We start from the raw sequence: 6,567 nt of genomic DNA, 5'->3' as shown, positions 1-6,567 counted from the left end.
CACAACTTGATTTATAAAATAAACTAAAAGAGTTGTCTTTAAAAGTAAAGGAAAAACCAAATGACATGAGTCTCGAAATAGAAATCAAGTTTCGTGAGAAACTTGGTACATAAAAGGTCCTTTCTAAAACTGAAACAAAACCACTACGTAAAGTTAGGGTGCATGTTCCTATAGCCTCCACATGCGAGCCCATCTTGTTGCCTGATAAGATGCTCAGCTCACTTCCTACTGGCTTCCTTAGGTTTTGCATACCCTGCAAAGAGTTTGCAATATGGATTGTAGAACCAGAATCAATCCACCAGGTGTTAATATTAACATTAACCATATTAGATTCATAACAAACAAATGAAGATAGATTACCTTTCTTCTCAAGCCACTTCTTGAACTTGGCACAGTCTTTCTTTACGTGTCCCTTCTTTTTGCAGAAGAAACACTTATTCTCCTTCTTAATATTAGCTTGGGGCAGTATTTTACCTTTCCCCTTCTGATTAGCCTTAGAAGTGGTGGCCTGAGATTTCTCAGCTTTGTTCTTCCCGTTGATCGTGGCCAGCATTGCACTTTCACCCAATTCCATCACAAGCCTCTCCTCTTCTTGAACACACATGGTCATTAATTCTTTAATGGACCATTTATGCTTATGTGTGTTATAAGAGATCTTAAAAGGCCCGTACTGTTGTGGAAGGGTGTTCAAAATGAAGTGCACCAGGGAGGACTCTGATAAATCTACCTCAAGTTTTTTTAGTTGAGCCGTTATGTCCCGCATTTGCATAATGTGCTCATGCACACCCTTAACAGTTGTGAGACGGAGAGAAGAGAATTTCATGATTAGGGTGCTTGCCAAGGCCTTCTTTGAAGTGACGAATTGATCGTCAATGGCTTTTAGCAAGTCGCGGACTTTGTCATATTGTTCGACAGAACCACGAATACCAGCAGTAATTTTTGTCTTGATGAACACTACGCTAAGTCGATTGGATCTCTCCCATCGCTCATATAGCACAATTTCAGTAGGAGTACTTTGTTCAGTTACAACTGGTGGTTTGTCTTTCCTTATAGCATAGTCCATGTCCATCCACCCTAAATGAATGAGGATTCTTTCCTTCCATATCTTATAGTTGTCACCCCAAAGTTCAGGAATGTCAAGACGCATATCAGAGTAAGTAGTAGGTTGAGATACTGTAAAAGGTCCAAATGTTTATGTCAAAATTTGAGGATTTCAAAACTTAATTGCATGTGTTACCAATGTAAAACATGCACAAAATTAAATTTAATGTCATAAAGATTGCCTGTGGGCTAAATTTTTATTCAAATAGATCAATATGTCTTTACAATAGAAATGTCAAATTATTTACTTTTTGAGTACTTTATGAAATAATTTGATTTTCTATTTTCAATGATAAAACTACCAAACTATATTCCAGTTCATAATCCCTGTGGGTAAATTATGAAAATAATATGGTATTTTATCCTAATTAATTATATAGATATAACAAAATTTCCTGTAGGATAAATTTTATTATATCAAGTATAATTAGTCACAATTTATGTGATATTAACTTAGTATATAATTTTTAATTAACTGAAGATGCTGTGGCTACTCTCCAATTAATCAAAATTATATTGATCACTAGACAATTTTTCTTATAGTGTTCTAGGCTCTACTTAATGCATAAGAACTATTATTCCTCAAGTGATAAGCATTTACCAAGAATAATCACATAATTCATGCATAAACTTAATTTGAGCAATATAATAAGAAAATGCCCAAAAATAATTGCTTATGTGCTGAAATAACTTAAACTAAAATTGTATGCATAAAATAAAATTATACATACATATTCACAAAATTTAGGCACATATAAAACTAAACACTAAAAGTGTTATTTTCAGGTAACTACCAACATATTGTAGCCCAAAAAATTATTTATGCACTAAAAATAGCATGCATAATGACAAATTAAAATTAAACATGCACATAATATAATTGTTTATGATCTCAGATCAGAAATGGTCAGAGAAACCCAAAGCAGCATTTAATTTAACAGCCCAAAATATATAGGCACCGAAACTGTAACAATTTTGTTTACATGTGAGCCAATCTAACATGACAAGGCAGAGGCAAAAGCAAGGCTCTCATACCAAATGAAAGTGGAAAATTTATATATATATATATATATATATATATATATATATATATATATATATATATATTCCCAAGACATGTTTCTAAACATTCGAAAAAGAAAACAAAATTAAGGCTTACCTCCAGCCATTGTCTTGGTGCTTGGCAAGATACCTTTTCTCTCACTTTTCCTCTCTATTTTAGATGGTGTAAGTGAGCAGAAGAGAGTAGTGAGAGGACCAAAATAATGGGCTTATATAGCCATCTACCATCAAAACAGCTTTAGTAAGAAGAAACTGAAACTTAATTTTGCATTACTCCCATTATTTTGCATTACTGCCATTACTTGCCATCATTTGCACCATAATTATGTAACGTTTTCACGTTACATGTTGCACTACAATAATGTTATTAATTGGTGCAAATGTAACGTAAAAACATTACGAAATTAATTAGATCAGGTGGGACAACCTTTGTAGAAGAAAGGAGGAAGGGGGTTTATATAGGATTTAGAGACCTCCATAGCTTCAATCTAGCTCTCCTAGCTAAACAAGCTTAGAGACTCTTTCATTCTCTTGATGCCTTACGGGTTTAAGTCCTAAAAGCCAAATACTTTCTAGATGGTAATCTCCTACAGGCCAAGAAACTAGCATGGACCTTTGGGGGGTTGGAAAAGTTTGTGGGGAGGCAAAGAGCTCATGAAAAAAGGGTGCATCTGGGGCATAGGGAATGGCCAAAGGGTGGCCATTTAATTTGGAAAGATGCTTGGTTAGTGGACAGACCAGGTCAAGTACTTGAACCTTATAGACCTGCTGAGTGTCAATATGGGTACATGATAAGTATGGGATTCTCATGCAAAGTCAGCCTATCACCTTGCAGTCCAAGAAGACAGTTCTGTCATAACCTCCAATGATAGAAGTAACCACAAATGTTGGAAGCTCCTCTGGAGGCTGCCTCTAATTCCAAAAATTAAAATGTTTATATGGAGAGCTATGCACAACAACTTAGCTATTAAGGATAACCTCTCCAAATGGGGAATTGTTAATGATGGACTGTGTCCAGTTTGTGGTGAAACTATAAGAAACTGCCTTTTCTCCTGCTATCTGGCTCCTGCAGTTTGGTTTAGAGTTTCTTATGGTTTCCACTTTCAGAAATTGCACATAAATTCTGTTTTACAAGCCTTTTATGTCATTGTGCTTAATAACTCCATTAATAATTGAGAAGGAAAGGACAAGTGTGTATTCTTTTTGCTTATGTCCTATGGATGTTGTGGAATCCATTTGGTCTACATATTACAAGAAGAGATGGAGACTATCAAACAAAGGAGGCTGACCCCCTACCAGAGGGTTAATTTCTAAATCTTATGAAGACTACCCCAGTGCTCACTACACGTGTTTTGCCAAAGTTATTGTGGATGGCAACTGAGATTTGGATATGGGTGTGCTATTTATATGACACTTACGGAAGGCAACTGAGATTTGGTCTGTTCTCTAAGATATAAGGCAAACGATGTCTGACTTTGATCAGTTTACATGGGTCCATGTACCCAGGAAAACGGTAGCCTATGCCCACTTTCTTGCTAGCAAAGATTGTAATGATGGGAGTTGGTTTCATTTTCCTGATACTCATCGAACACTGTAATGTGTGGGAGTTGCTCACCGAATTTTTGGAGGTTTCCCTTCCACTTAGGCTATGTTTAGTTTAAAGGAAAATGTAGGGAAAGGAAGGGAAAGGTAGAGAAACCTTTACATACCTTGTATTGGTTTCCCTGCCTTTCTCTTCTTTTCCCTGTCTTTTCCTTCAAACCAAACATAGCCTTAATTAATCTTGAGATCGTTTTTACCAAAAAAATATTAAACAATCAATGCCATTTCTTGAGAGGCGTATTCTCAGAAAACCTTACTATATAGGCATGTTGATTTTTCAGCTTTTTTGTTTGATACCACATAGGTGTTTTTCAATGCCATGTCAAGATACTATTGCTACTGGTGGCAACAATAGAAAAATGAGGAAATATTAAAACAAGGCATTTTCTTATACCACACATTTCCCAATTTCCAAGGTATGAATTTATGATATGAAGAAACATTTTTCAAAAAAATGACTAATCAAACAATAGACTTTTTTTTTTGAAAAAAAGGATTTTAGACATAGAACTGATGTGGCACTAGAAACAACATTGATGCCAAACACCTAGCAAATGATAACAATTTTTTCGCTCTATGGCCGATTATTGGAATTGCAAATGTTCGGAACTTATAAAAAAAGAAGGGCAAATTTTTTAAACTACCATTATGGTTTAGCTAACTGACTAACTATACCCCTACTGTTTAACTATCGTCATTAATTGTTAACGGAAAGAAATGAAATGTCGAATTTACCCTTCATTATTCCTCAAATTTTCAAAATAAAACTCAATTGATGAATTAGATACACTTTTACTGGATGAATTCAAAATGTTTTTGTACTAACTATATGAATTGGATACGCTTTCAGTTTGTTACTACTCTTGAACCACTTCATTATCTCGAACTCATCCACTACTCCAGCACAACTCGTAAGTAGGTGGAAACAATTCCCTTATTGTCGTTTCTATTAGAACATTTTGAAGTTATTGTTGGGTTTTATTGATTGTTTTGTTGCGCAGCGATTAGTGGTTTTGTGTCTTTCGTTGCTGGCTTCTCAATTGTTCTTCTCTACCTTGGAAATTTTCTCAAGGTAACTCTATGTTGGTGCTCGGATTAGTCGAGGGCAATGAGGTAAATTCACTCCCAAGTTCCAAAGACCCTAAAGAGGGTAAGCCAAGGCCAAGGACTGTAGGCCGAGGTGATATGCTCCCTTCTGAGTACGGTAGAAGCCGAGGACTGCAGGTCGTAGGCTCGGTAACAAGGTTCCTGGAGATCCGAGGTATTGCAAAACAAGAGGTGTCAAAGCCTTGGGTGGAGACCTGAGGCCGAAGCTCCAACGCTCAAGTTAGTACGAGGTGTAAGGTGGGGGAAGGTGCAAACGAGGCCTCAATGGTAGTTCTTGGATGCACTGGGTCCCTAGGAGTAAATGCTAATGAAGCAAGGTAGGTGCAATGATGTAAACTCAAGGCGCTAGAAATAAATGAGAGAGCTGTATCAGAATTTTGGGCTCTGGATCCCCTGGCAAGGGGGGTTTACCTCATATTTATACTTGAGCGAGCTGGAGGCAGGTGGAGATGAATGGACTAGATGAGGGTCGTACGAAGTCAGGCAACAAGTCCTTGCGAGTACGCCTAACTGCTCTGTAGTTGGATCCGTATGAAGGACGCAGGGCTTACCCCCCTGTTGTGGCTAGCACTGTCAGGCGTTAATGGGTTGGGCCTCCCAGCCCGTAATGGGCTGGGCATAGCTAGCCCACATTACTTGCCCCCAACTCCCGAGGCCGAGGCGATGTCTTGGCTTTGGCTAGCAATGGAGATGATAGTCCGGGTAAGGCCTCGACTTCAATCGTCGGGAGTAGCAATCATTATGCCTTCGGATTCGTCAACTGAGGGGTATCCTGTAATGGTGGGCTTTCACTTTGTATGCGTCTTCCCTCATTGGTTCGGAGATGCGTGTGGCATGGATGCCTTAGGTTAGTGGGGATGGTCCATATCACGTACGGTCAGGCCACGTCAGGGGTCCACCGTGTGGAAGATGTCCACCTAGATAGGCATGCATTTGCCGGGCTGAGCGGTCCGCTCGGTTGGTCGTGATGGGCAAGCCCCGCGGTTCACTCTGCAGGTTGCAGCGGGTGAGCCTTGCGGTTCACCCAACATCATTTCGTCTTCTGAGGGTATGCACTGAGAGGTGCGGTATAGCTGGTTCGCAGAAGTGGAGGGTCCCCGTGACCGTCGGATCCATAGTGATCTAAGTCGTTGCTTGAGCGTCGTTTTATCTTCCGAGGACGAGTGCCGGGTGATGCATTATAGTTGGATGGTGGAAGAGGAGGTGCCTCAGTTATCGGATTCAGCGAGATCTGGGCTGTCCATTTTCCTTTAAATAGGGACCCTGGTGGTGACTTTCCCCGTAATTTGAACTTAGGCGCCCTTGTTGTCGAGTGAACTCAGCTCCCAAGCTCTCAATCCTTCAGGACATTCCTAGGTTCTCAATCCTTCAGGACACCCCATCTTCGCCTTCTTCACTGTCTAGGTAATTCACTATGTCATTCTCAACTCCGACCTGAATTCCATGAACTCCCGAACACCTCGGGAAGGAGCTCTCCTGAAATTCCTTCCCCTCTCTCCTCCTTAGGTTCTTTGGCCATAGCCCCTCTTGGGCGAGAGGTAGCCATACCGAGAGAAAGGGTAGCCTCAGGGGGTGTCGAGGGCTGCTACCAAGGTAATAACTCTCCCCATGAAAGCGCCGCATTGGCGTCGCTGAGGGAGCCCGAAGGGTCTCCTCTCTCCGAGGAGGAAGATATTGTAGAGATCGCCACTGGAC

Source organism: Nelumbo nucifera, chromosome 3 (assembly GCF_055504915.1).
Source record: "Nelumbo nucifera cultivar China Antique chromosome 3, China Antique-T2T, whole genome shotgun sequence".
In the NCBI taxonomy this organism is placed as follows: Eukaryota; Viridiplantae; Streptophyta; class Magnoliopsida; order Proteales; family Nelumbonaceae; genus Nelumbo; species Nelumbo nucifera.
The sequence above is the reverse complement of the archived record's forward strand: the minus strand, read 5'-3'. Positions refer to the sequence as shown.